Here is a 13,819-nt window from a genome sequence, read left to right as displayed (position 1 = left end):
TAAAACTGGCAGTAGAGTTAAAGAAGGAATGATGATGGAAGTATTGGAGAGACACATTAAGTCCAGAACATGTATTTCAGACCAGGAATGCTTCCTAGAGAAATACAAATGTCTTAGAATGTGCCCATTTGTAGTTTCATATTGGCAGTTTTGTATCAGAGCATTGAGAGTCTTCAGTTTGCACCCCAAGTCCTAGGGAAACTTTGGAATTATCCAGGCCTGTCCTGTGCATCCACTGCAAAACATGGAAAGTGTCTTTGGGCTGAAGAGATACAGGGGGCATTATCTGCAGTCCTTTCCATGACAAGATTCTTCCTTTAGTCTGGTTGACCAACTGTGTGGTTGGTGCCATGTTGGACATGGTGCTTATTTAGGGACACTTAGTGGTTTCAGTCTGCACCAGAGGGAATGGTAGCATGGCCACAGCTCTGGGACTCTCCCCCTCCCATCTCTACCCCACCCTCCACTCATCCAGCCAAAAAAACTAGATGCTGGTCTTTGGCCTCTTCTCCAGCTCTTCCTCTTTTCTCCTTTTTCCACATCCAAGACTGGGGAAGCTCTTCACTTCTTTCCAAGCTGGGGGTAAACTTCCCTGGATCAAGCTCTATAAACCAAATGAGTTAGGCATCCTCTTCATATGCATAAAAGAGACTTTGGAACCCAGAAATCATTTCTTTCATAACAAACACTAGATTCCAAGACAATTATTTCATTTTATACTTAAAAGAAAAAGGTAGTTAAAACCAAAGCTGAGCAATACCTGCCTTGCTCTTGCTGAAGTTACCCATTTCTGGAATCCACCCCTTTCCTGAAACTTGGAAGGATAGCCGAGGAATGCCTAGGGAACATCAGGGCTGTGTGATTCTTAAAGGAAATGAAGAATGCACTGGTTTGTTTACATCCTAAACGTCGGAAACAAAATTTTAAAACTTCTAGAAGAAAATAAAAAGAATATCTTTTTATGACATTGGGGTAGGAAAGATTTCTTAAATAAGAAACCCAAAACCATACCCAAAAGAAACCTTGAGGACACAAAAAGGTTGTGGAGGGAGACACAGGAAGGGTGACTTCCTTCTTACTCCAAGTCAACTTCAGGGACCACTTGGATAGTCTGACAGGTTTCCCTTGTAATTTGATGGAAACACAAGGGGCTGGTGTTTGAACTACATCTGAGAAATTGAAAGATTTAATAATGTACTGATAAGAGTGAAGAGAGGTGGCTGCATTGGGAGCAAGCCATGCTTTCCCCAAAGGTGAGTTAAGATTTATTTTTTTGTTTGTTTACATGGTTGCTTTGTAAATAATTTTACCTGTGAGTCAATTAGATCTGCTAGCCCACCTAGAGCTTAAAAGGGGCTGTGCCCAGAAAGGACCTCATAGACAGCAATGATCCCCAACAAAGAAAGCCTGTGTGAGTGCCCCAAGTCAGGGGGTTGGGGCCTTCAGCTGTCACTGTGCATCAAAGGAATTGCAGCCAGAGATTTGCCGTGGAATCCACCAAAGTGCCCCACGTGTTAAAAACTCATACTGGGAATATACGACATTACATCTGTGCTGATCAAATAACACTCCCCTTGTTTCTAGTGTTTACTTTCTGCCCCTAGCCCCGCCCCTCAACAGGGGAGGTGTCAGAAACTGAGGCTAGGTACCTGGGGTTGGGTGCATAAGAAGAGACAAGGGTGGGAAAGAAATGCTTAATTGCATAATGACCCTTTTCCTCCAAGGTGAACTTCCTAGCCTAAATAGCTAAAGTAGTAGGGAATCTCAAATACAAAGATAAGCAAATAAGAATTAACAACCACAAAAAGTAGAAGCATTAAATACAAAATACAGACAAACCAAAGCCCAGAGAGATGGAGTCAATAGAAGGAGAATGTGTTAGTTTGGGTTCCCCCAGATGAAGATCCCAGGACAAGAACTCAGTGGAAATAATTCATCTGTGAAAGGAAGGACACAGCAGGACGGGAGTGAGGAAGTGAAACAAGGGAGGGAAGGCAGCCAGTAAAGGGTCAAGCTAGCAACTGGGACACAGTCCACTGGAGCAACTCTGGGAACTGGTGCAGAACACATGAGTCTGGATTATCCCGCCTGAGGGGGAGGGAGCTCAGGGTAATTATACACCCACTCCCATCAGTCATTGGTTGAGGGCTGCTCCCAAGGGACACAAGTTCCTCATCACCTTTAGCCCCTGATTTTGGCAGTAAGGTGGGCTTCGGAAGTAAAAGAAAAGATTCATGCAAAGAAACACAGGTGCCAGCAATTGGCTTGGGTGCACATTATTTAAGAATGAGGAGATACACATGGGCATGGAGACAGAGCGTGCCCCTGACTTTTACAATAAATTAATATCCACAAAAAGATGTGAAAAGAAATCACTTTCACTTGCTTAAAGAAAACAAGTAGAGGATTTGGAAATAGAAAAAAATCACAAATAAAGAATAAACTAGTATAAAGATTACATTGAATACTTTTCTCAGAAAATAATGGAAAAGCACAAAGAGTTTAGAAAACATGGGACAAAAGTTGAGGATAAGGGATGGTCCCCAGAGTTCTCATATCCATCTCTTCCAGGAGAAGAGAAGAGAGATAATTAGGGAAAGAAATCACTCTGTAAATAAGAGAAGACAATGTTATTGCTGAGAAAGAACCAAGTTCTTGAACCACAATGTCAAAGTGCTAACACTGATAATGTTACAAAGACAAACTGCTGGACATAAAGCTTTCCTAACCGAAGTTCTTAAACATGTAGAATACTGTAGGTGACAAAGTGAAATTTTGAATTAGTAAGGAAAGATATTCACACATGTTATTGTCACAATTAGTCACCAACTTAGAAAATAATAAAGCAGACCTCTACTTCACATCATACTTCAAAATAAATCTAAATGAAACCCAAAATATCTATAAAAATATGAGATTTAAAATACAGGAGTCTTGTTTCTCATTTATGTTCAATTGATTTTGACCAGAGTACTCATACAATTCTATGTGGAAGCATAATCTTCTTAACAAATGGTGCTGGAACAACTGGATATCTACATGCACAGAATGAATTTGGACCCCACTTCAAAGCATCTACAAAAATTAACTTAAAATGGATCAAAGCCCTAAAGGTAAGAGCTAAAACTACAAAACTCTTAGAGGATAATATAGGAATAAATCTTCGTGACCTCGGATTTGGTGATTATTTTTTAGATGAGACACAAAAAGCCCAAGTGACAAAACCAAACCAAACCAGAAAAAAAAAAACCCAGATATATTGGGCTTTATCAAAATTAAAAACTTTTGTCCATCATAGAGTACAATCCAGAAAGTGAAAAGACAACCCAGTAAATGGGAGAAAATATTTGCAAATCATATATCTGATCATGGGCTTGTGTTTAGAATAAAGAATTCTCACAACTCAGTACTAAAAAGACAAATAACTTAATTAAAAAATTGACAAAGTAATCATATAGATATTTCTGCAAAGAAAGTATACAAATGACCAATAGGCATATGAGAAAAATGCTTGACATCGTTAGTCATATGGAAATGCAAATCAAAACTATTAATACAATGAGATACCACTGTACAGCCACTAGGGTGGCTTAGAATTAAAAAGTCAGATAATAACAAGTATTAGTAAGGATGTAGAGAAACTGGAACCCATGTACTGCTGATGCAGCCACTTTGGAAAAAAGCCTAGCAGTTAAACATAGAGTTGCCATTTGACCCAGGAATTCCTCAATATATACCCAAGAATACTAAAAACGTATGTCCATGCAACAACTTATGCAGGAATGTTCATGGCAGCATTATTCATAATAGCAAAAATGGTGGAAACAACCCAAATATCCATCAGCTGATGAAAGCATAAGTAAAATGTGGCATATTCATACAATGGAATAGTATTCAACCATAAAAAGAATAGAAGGCCAACATATGCTATGACATGGATAAATCGTGAAAATATTATACTAAGTGAAAGAAGCCAGTTACAGAAGACCACATGTATGATTCCTTTGTATGAATTGTCCAAGTTAGGCAAATCCATAGACACAGAAAATTGATTAACAACCATTAATTAATTCGTTAATTGCCCAGGACTGGTAGGGATGGGAGGATTAGGGGGTAATAGCTAAAGGGTAGGGGATTTCTTTTTAAGGTGATAAAAATGCTCTAAAATGTATTGTGTTACTGATTGTGCAACTCTGTGAATATATTAAAAATCATTGAACTGTATACTCTAATGGGAGAATGATAATGCGTGTGAATTATATCTCAATAATGGTTTCACAAAAGTAAAAATAGGAGTCTATTTCTGCAATCTTGAAGTATAGAAAGCTTTGCTAAGCACACAAACTGCAGAAGTTAAAAGAACAGCTTGATAAATCAACATTCAAAATCTATATTTGGTAAAAGATATGATAAAGTTAAAAAAAATAAAAGAAGTGGCAGGCTGGGAGAAAAGATTGTTGAGGCGTAGATGTCAGACAAAGAATTAACATCCAGACTCTGTGGAGAGCTACTGTCAACATCAAGAAAAGGACCCAAGCAACTGATAACAAGTGAGTGTGACTGGTGGGGGATAGGAGGAAGACACCAGCTCCTCCGTGGGGCTTGGGGAGGAGGATGTGAAGGTGTTTGAGCCCAAAGAGGCCGAGCTAGAGGGCAGATCAGCTTTAAGGTGAAAAGTACAGACTTTTCTATGTGCTTACAAGCCTGGACTGGACATTTTAGTTCCCGAAACAAGATTGTTCCTGTGACTGAAAGACATGGGAAGACTTTTACTTCTGTTAATCATGGAAGCACAAAGGGATTTTCTCAGATTGCACCCAAAAAGTGAAGTCCCAGAAGAAAATGTGAAAACATCTGGTTCCCATATTGAGTTTTCAACAGAGAGTTTGAGAATAGATAAATTTGTTTCTGTTTTTTTTGCTTAGTTGTACTAGTTATAACCAGGTGAAAAAACGCAACCTCAGCAGTTATCAGGGAAAACCAAATTTAAATGATATATATTTCATCCATCAAATGGGACAAAATTTTAATACTTGGCAAAGGTGTGGAAAATGGATATTTTCATACAGATTGGTAATATAATTTGATGAATACTTTTCAAAAAACTTCACAGTTGCTGTCAAAAGTAAAAATTCCTATACTCTTTGACCAACAATTCCAACAATATGTCCGCAATGTTATTACAAAGAAAAAATGTGAAAAAACCTGAATTCCATTAATAAGGGAATATTAAATGAATTTTTGGGACACGAATGCAACATTCATGGAGCAATAATGGAGAATGAGGGAAAAAGTATGTGCCAACATTGAACCATCTCCCAACATACCGTTAGGTGAAAAACAAAGCCAATTTCAGTAAAATGCACATAAAATGGTTTCATTTTGTTTTTAATTGTATATGTAGGTATGAGAGAAGGTCTCCAAGAATTCACAAAGTATTATAAGTACTTTTTCTGGGGACAGGAATGCTGAGCGTAAAGGGGAACTTTCATTTCATCTTCCGTTATAGCACTGTTCGACAGAAGTATGAGAGCCACAAATGTGAACCATACATTTAATTTTAAATTTTCTAGTAGCCACATTTAAACAAGTAAAATGAAACAGGTGACAATTTTGACAGTATATATTTTTAATCTAGTATATACAAAATGTTATCATTTCAACATACAATCAGTATAAAACAATTATTAATGTAATATTTTTCAATCTTTTTTTCATCCAGAGACTTCTAAATCCAGATGTATTTTAGACTTATAGTTCATCTCAGTTTGGAGTAACCACATTTCACGTGCTCAAAAACAACATGTAACTATTGGCTACCATATTGGATAGTGCAGTTCTATATTTTATGTACTGCTGCCTTTCTTTTGAGCTATTTATGATTATATTTTTGTGTTTCTTTTATTATTAAAAAATATAAAAACCAAAAAAAAAAAAAAAAAAAAAAAGCAAATTCAAAGGACCAGAGCCTATCCTATTCTTAAGGAAAAGAAAAGGAAAAAAAAAAAAGGGAAACTCGCCCAGGTCCATCACCAGCCGAAAGCCTGTGTTTCTGCTCTTCTGGGCTTTGGAACGTCATTATTGATGTCGGTGTTTGGCAAAGGGTTGTGGCGGGCCGGGGTCAGCAGAGGAGCAAGAATGCTATTCTCGCCTCTTGGGACTGTGACTCCAGGCAAGTGACTCCCGAGGGGTTTGGGGAGCTCTCTCTGGCGTCAGGGTTGTGACCTCCTCTGCCCAGGCAGTAATCAACTCCCCTCCATCTGGTGGACGCCTCCCCAAGCAGGTGAACAAGTGAGTATTTCTGGAACCAGCACAACCTCAGTCCTGCTGTTGACACCTCACCCTTTCAACTTGTCTGGTGTCCTGCCTACGACTCTCTTTATCATGCTGACACACCGACTTAACACTGCCTCTCAGCTTTCTTCCAGCAGCAGCAATATCCCCCATTCCTCTAGACTGGAGAATACCAGCTCTGCGTCCCTCTGCACCCCTTCCAAGTGTTCACACCTTGTTGTAGTGCAAAGCCCCAACACTTTATCTAATTAGTAGAGTCAGAGGAGTCACTTGAGGTCCGCCCAGTCTATACCCTGGTTTATACGTGATGACAATTGCCTTACTTTGTTTTTTTTTTTCCTCACACAGCAACATTTTACTCCACCAGCTATTCCCATGTTGCATTAGAAAGCTCTGAAACCAGAATTCTTCCTCTGTTCACAGGATAATTGACTCCCCTGGCAGAAATAAGATAAATTATCCTTCCTTGAATTATCCTTCACTCCTTTAAACCTCCAACATTACAAAAATTGGAATTAAAATTTGAGAGAGGCCTAGGAGAACTATTCAGATTAGAAGTAGATTCCCTGATGTGAGCAATACACATGACAGACATGAGGAATATTAAGTATTAATATTAGTTTGCATTGTGGATACATGATCCAGCGAGTCAATTCAGACCTCAGTCTTCCCAAGTCCCTGGGGTTGGGTTAGGAACCTCCCCTGGGATTTCCATTCTATCTGTGCTCTCCGTCTTGGCTCATAAGTACTAAATCATAATTGACCGTTACTCTATTTACTTCTCCTAAGAAATGCACTGGGGCCAGATTCTGGTCTAGAGTAGAGATTGGTAGAGATCAGAGGCCCTTTGAAATAGTTTGTTCATCACGATTAATGATAAATGGGCGTATCCCATTCAGAAAGAAGGTGGGGAACCACCCCCTACACCTGCCCTGGCCATGTCTCCAGGTTTGTCTTCGGCTGCACATTAAGAAGCACAGAAATTGAACATTTCATATTTTTACTAATACGGAGTTGAGACTCAACCAAATATTAATGCTACTACTCCTGTTACAACTAATAAAAATAAAACTGTTTTAGTTAAACGTGTGAACATTCCACTGAGCTCTTAGCGTCTTGGAGGTAGGACCTCTTTCAGGTGCTCTGCCAGTCAGCCGGTCCTGGCTCCCTGCCTGGAAGGTAGTCAGTGCTCTAAATACAATTGCTGAATAAATGAAAAGGGATTAAAAGAAATCACAGTAAGAAAAGAAACGCTTCTTTTAAGAATCCTATTTCTAGGATATTGAATGTCACTTGATACATTTGATAGTTTCACTCCTCTGGTTGTAATGTTTGTTTTCCAGGCACAGAAAGAGTAACAACAGTAATCAGTGTTTCTGTTCATTAATTTTTTTTTGCCAAAGTGTTAGCAAGATATGTAATACTTACACTTGTGAAACTTACTACAAATTCCTGCATTGCTCTTTTTGACTAATATTTTATAGTAATAATTACTAATAATGCTTCATACTCATATGGCAATTTTCATCAAAGAATTTCAAAAGCTTTCAAGTCAAGGTATTTTCAGGAACAAAATCGTATTGTATTATAGAGTCTTACAAGAATGTTTCAAGGATACTTGTGGATATTGTTCATTCCTTTCCAGTTTTATTTATTTTAAACCTCCCTGTTTCTTCTTTTCACAATTCAATTGAATAATCTCTCACCTTTTCAAATATTACTCCCACCCCACCCCCATACTCCCCAGTACACATTATACTGTATTGTAGGCAGTCAAATGCTTCCTACTAGATACTAATTTGAAATAGCTCTTAATAAGCATATGATCATTTCAGTTGAAAATATCAATTTACATTCCAAATGAAGCAAATGTTGCACAGAGATTGAGAAATAAGGTCCATTACACCTACTGGATGCAAAATTGCAGTTATGATTAAATCTTGGAAACAAAGTTGCTACTCATTTTAACTATAAGCTTTAATTACAGAAGCTCTTATAATTCCAGCAAGCCATTTCAAGTAAGGACTTCTGGTCAACTAAAACTGGAAATATAATCCAGTGGTCCCTTAATGACAATCAGGATATATATTTTTATGTCTTACGATGAGTTTGCTTTTCCGCGTAATATGTGTATGAAGTATCATTTTCTAGAAGGCTCCAGCTGGATCTCAAATAAGTTTGACTCTTTATATATTTACTCAATTTGGAATATGAAAGGGTATTTGGAACTGAAATGATCATATGCATGTTAGATATTATTTTATGTTAGTATCTGTAAGATTTACCTATCCTACGTCACACATAGAGTAGAACTCAGAGTTGTGGAGAGAGAGATTAGCTAAATGACTAATAAGTTTTTTTTTCACTGTGATGATAAATCAAATCAAAGCATGTTGTGCATAAGTACCCTTTAACAGCACTGCCTCTCCTCTAAAAGTTGCAATAACTTTGAGTAAAAACATTTGAATGAGAAAAGAAAAATGCAGTCAGTCGTTCAGATGTTTTATTTGTGCACTGCCAAAACACATGAATAATTGGAAACATTCAGGTTACTAATTGGCTGAAGTATGTGAAGTATTGAGCTTTCCATACCAAAGGCTTTCTTATTATTACTGTTATGATTATTAGTTATCATTCGTATTCCTCTTTTGAAATGTGGCAGACTGTAATCTAACATAGTTTTTAAAAATTTTCTGAATCTAAATTTTTACCTTTAGAAATATTATTTCAAGAGGCAAAAGAAGAAGTAAATTATTCAAGTGGCATATTTACCCAATAGTGATGATAATAAAACACTTTTATTGAGGGTTCCATATAGTTATTTACACATCTGCATTGATGTATTAATGCTATAGGGTCTCACACATTCACATTTATGAAGGGGTACACCATTATGAATTATCTGGTTTTATGAATTAGCTTGTAAAAATAATGCAATTGCTATTGAGGCTATAATGCCTCATGGAATTTACTTTGCTTGTTTGTTTTGACAAGTGCAGTTTAGTTTTATGATAATATTTCAGAGCACACAAGTAAATGCCCTGTAGTCTGTTTTGTAAAGGTAATGAAGCCTTAGCTATCTGCAATCTTACTGCTGCTTCTAGATATTAAATCTTTGCTTGAAAGTAGAGTGAGACTGCTGGCATGTTCGCTGAGAATTCCCAGGCCGAGTGAAAATGATAAGAACACCCAGCACAGATAACGTTTGAGAAAATTTATCCTGGTCAGTATCTTGGTGTGTTAAAGTAAACACGTCAAGAGCATTATTCAGAGGGCTCATGATCTTACTTAACAATAACAATAAATATTTGTTGAGTAGCAGCCTTTGCATTCCAGGCACTGTCAGGCTCTGGGGATGTGGCAGTGACCAAAACCAGACAGAAGTACTTCCCTTGAGGAGCTTACATTCTGGCGGGAGAGGACATCCAAAGAAAACAAAGCAATGAACATGCCGAGCCCGGGACACAGCCACCTCTTGCTTGGACTGCACCGAATGGCATCCCCAAACCGTTCTCCACACAGCAGCAACAGCAGTCTTCCTAAGACACATGTCGGTTTGTCACTTTTCTGATTAGCTCAAACACCCCAAAGAAACAAACAGAAAAACAGCCAACAGCAACCCCTAAACTCATTGCCAAGGCCTAAAAGTCTGCTGCCCATGTTGCAAACCTCTTTTTACAACCAGACTGCTCTCTTTGGGTCATAATGCTTTTCCCTCCAATTCATTGAACGACTGGTATTTCTCGTCTTTTCAGACTCCACTGAAATGACACTGTCTCGAAGAGGCTTTGCCTGACCACCCATTTAAAGTGGTTTCCCCCCAGGTTATGCTCTGTCTCAGTCTTGGTTGGTTGCCTTCACAGCACCTGCAGCGTTTGCCATTATTTTGTTTGTTTCTTTGTGTTTTTGTTGTTTTACTTGTGTTTTATTGGGTGTCTTCCATAGGATGGAAGCTCCATACAAGTGAAGACCATGTGTATCTTGTTTATCATTATATCCCCAGTGCCTAACACTGCCGGGCACATAGTAGATGTGCGATAAACTTGATTGACTAATTGACTCTGACTGTCTGAATGAATGAATAGAAAGGGAAGGAGGTGAGGATACCTGTGCCATTATTCCCCCCATGGATAGTCCATGCTTATTGTCAGCAGAACTGGCAGAAGAACGCTGACTCCCATGTTCACCACCGCCCTCCCCAACACACAGTCATGTATGAGTCTATGTCAGATTTCTCCGCTACTTGCTACTATAGCATCCGACTCCTTTCACTGTTTTAAATTCACCTGGCATGCTTTCATGTTGAAATTTTGCATGTCTTTGAGTACTATTTGCTCAATATTGGCATCTCTAGAGATAGTGATCAACACAAGGGCCAAAGCTACATAAGTTTTGCTAAATGCTGTGTCTGCAAAGCTAGTACAAAGCCTTACAAGTTACAGGCACTCAATAAAAATCTATTGAATAAATGAATGAATGAATAAATGAAAAGAAGGAGTTCAGGCAACCTACCTTATTTATGTCAGAGTATACTAGGTGCACAAAAATGCCAGTTTGACCATATTAGATTGTATAAAATAATTTAGGAATTAGTCAGAAGAGAATTCCCTTTGATTTTACCTGTTAAGAAAAACCTCAAATGCCTGAGGTGCTCAAGGAATAGATGTTTTTCTTAAGTGGTTACCAAAATTAACTACAGGTTAAGTAAAAACTCCTCTGATTCCTAATATATAACAGGGATTATCCCTATTCCTGCCTTAGCAGTAGAGTATCATCAGCATAATTTAATCTTCATTGGAAGGCGTGGACAGATGGAGTGAATAGTAAACCTGGAGGAGGAGGCCCGGGTGGCTGAATAATTGGAGAAGACGTGCCCTCTCTAAAGACATTCAAAATGAATTAAGTGAAATAAAACAAGTACATGCCAGACAGCACATGTCATCAAAACCAAATGTGACCAAAGTGTCCAGTGACAGATGAATGGATGAACAAACTGTGGTGTACACATACAACGGAACATTACTCAGCCTTAAGAAGAAAGGAAATTCTGAAATGTGCTACAACACGGGGACATCAGTGAAATACGCCAGTCACTATTACATGATTCCACTCATATGAGGTATTTAAAGTAGTCAAAATCTTAGAGACAGAAAATAGAATGGTGATTGCCTGGGGCTGGGGACAGGGGGAAATGAGGGGGTATCATTAACGGGTCCAGAGTTTCAGTTTTGCACGATGAAGAGTTTCTGGAGAAGGATGGTCACGACGGCTGCACAACAACGTGAACGTACTTAATGCCACCGAACTGTGTAATTAAAAATGGTTAAAATAGTAAATTTTATGTTACGTATATTTTGCCACAATTAAGAAAAACAAACAGAGTGCAAATGTGTCTGTGGGCCAACTGGGGCCTGGGGTCACGACGATGTCATTCCTTACTGGTTGTGCAGAGGCTAAGTCTATGGCATGCACTGAGCCGGAGAGACTGCTCATTCACTCCTTCACGCAGCTGGAAGATCGAGCCCCTGTGAAGAGGTCCATACTGCTGTAGGAGATGAGAAACAACAGGGAACAAAAGCAGCAAGGCCTTGGTTCCCAGAATGGACATTCTAGTTGGGGCTAGAGATGATAAACAAACACACTATGTAAGAAAATAGCTGGTGGTGGTACGGGGCTCAGAAAGGTAAATATTTTCTAGATTCTGGTCTATTTCATTTTATTTTTACCTTTACTGATAAAAATGTCCTCTCTTTTTCTCTTTTGCGCACACGGATGTGCACACACACGTGCCCTTCTTGCACTGGACCCCCGGCTTGCCTGAGCACTGGTTAACCAAAGTTTTGCTGTGAGCGGTTTGAACCGTGGCAATGCTGATATTTTTCAACACATGTCTTATTGTTTTGGTTATAGAAAATAAGATGCATGAATAATAAATTAAAGTGTGTAATAATATAGCTAAATCACATTTATGGGATCTTCTTTGTTTTGCAAATTAAAATGCACAAACAGCCGAATCCTTTTGTCTTTATTAAACAGTTTGCAGGATTGCCTCAACTTGGAGCATGTACATAAATATTCAAATTGAGTTTTTTCACTCTGAGGCAATTTTGACATTTTCATATTGGGTTCCTTAGTGTTTTATCTAAGAAAAATTAACCACATGTGACCAAAATATGAACATTTATATTTGTATTGTAATTCTCCCAGTTACATACCTAACAAATGGATGATTTTACCAAGTCCCTGTAAATGGAAGCATTATAAAGGTTTTCATATTAACCACTTACAGAATTAATAATAAAATGTTTATAGGGAGCTAAAATGACCATGAGCTCAAATAGTCCAATTGGTATCTCTATGGCTCTGTGTCTATTCTATGTCATTTTGAGAAATTCTGGGTGTGAGTCGCTTCTATTTAAAAAGCAGGTCGTGCCAGCTCGCTGCTTAGACTGATTTCCACTGGGTACGGGAGCAGCTTAGCGAAAGGAGCTGTGGCAGCCTGGTGCATACGGATGCAGGGACAAAACCTGCCCTAGTCCGACCCTCCTTGCAATTCTAATGAATTCCTTGGGGACAGTGCCTTTGCATTTCACTCTCAACTCCAGAGCTTTGCTGCTTCGCAGGTGCTACTGTGAAGGAAGGAGCCACGTGTTCTTGGCAATGGTACGGACTTCCATGGGGGCAGCGGAACTGGGTAAGAATTACATGATGCAGCATGGACAAGTGGAAAAGCAGATCTTGCAGGAGAACGTTTAGGTCTGGGCTCAGCAGCTCACTAGCTGTGTGTGAGTAGGCAACTCACCTCGCCAGTCTTGGCCCGCTCATCCGGGAAAAGGCAAGGACAGTGAAACTTCCCTCCACAGTGTTGAGGTAAGAAGTGACCATCGGGCATTCTAGATAGTGGACCATAAATATTTGTTGAAGCTCAGAGTCTTCCATAATTTCTCTCTGTTATTGGTATCTGAGATAAATAGCCTTGTTACAAGGTTTTACCCTCCCAACACCATTTTTGCTGGAGACCTCACCCAGACTTCATCCTATCCCGCTGCTAGTTCCAGATGAAAAGGTGGGCTTCTGAAGGCCTTGAAGACCATCAATGTCTACAGAGCACACCTCGGAGATGCTGGCAGAGAAAGGCAGATGGGTTTACTGGCATAGAAGAAGCATCTTTGGTTAGGAAAAAACGCACAGATTGGGCACCTTCAACATGTTATGTATCTATACCTCCATGTGTTGGAGTAAATTCTGCTTTCAGGGGTTTTTACTAAAATGCTAGGTCAAATTCTCCCTTGCTGACAGCATTTTTTTTGGAGCAAGTCCAAGGGCAGCTTTTGACCCGAGGTTATCAACCCATCATTATGGGAAGTTTCAAAGTATCACATTAGATCATTGTACCCTGAGTTACGCTTATTTACACACTCTTGCTCTTTCTGTCTCTCTGTTTCTGTTTCTGTCTCTCTCTCTTTATACATATGGATAAATATGCATATACAAAAAGATGCTATTTATTTCACCTGCAATGACT

This window comes from Propithecus coquereli, unplaced genomic scaffold (assembly GCF_000956105.1).
Source record: "Propithecus coquereli isolate 6110/MARCELLA unplaced genomic scaffold, Pcoq_1.0 Scaffold25, whole genome shotgun sequence".
Taxonomy (NCBI): domain Eukaryota; kingdom Metazoa; phylum Chordata; class Mammalia; order Primates; family Indriidae; genus Propithecus; species Propithecus coquereli.
The sequence above is the reverse complement of the archived record's forward strand: the minus strand, read 5'-3'. Positions refer to the sequence as shown.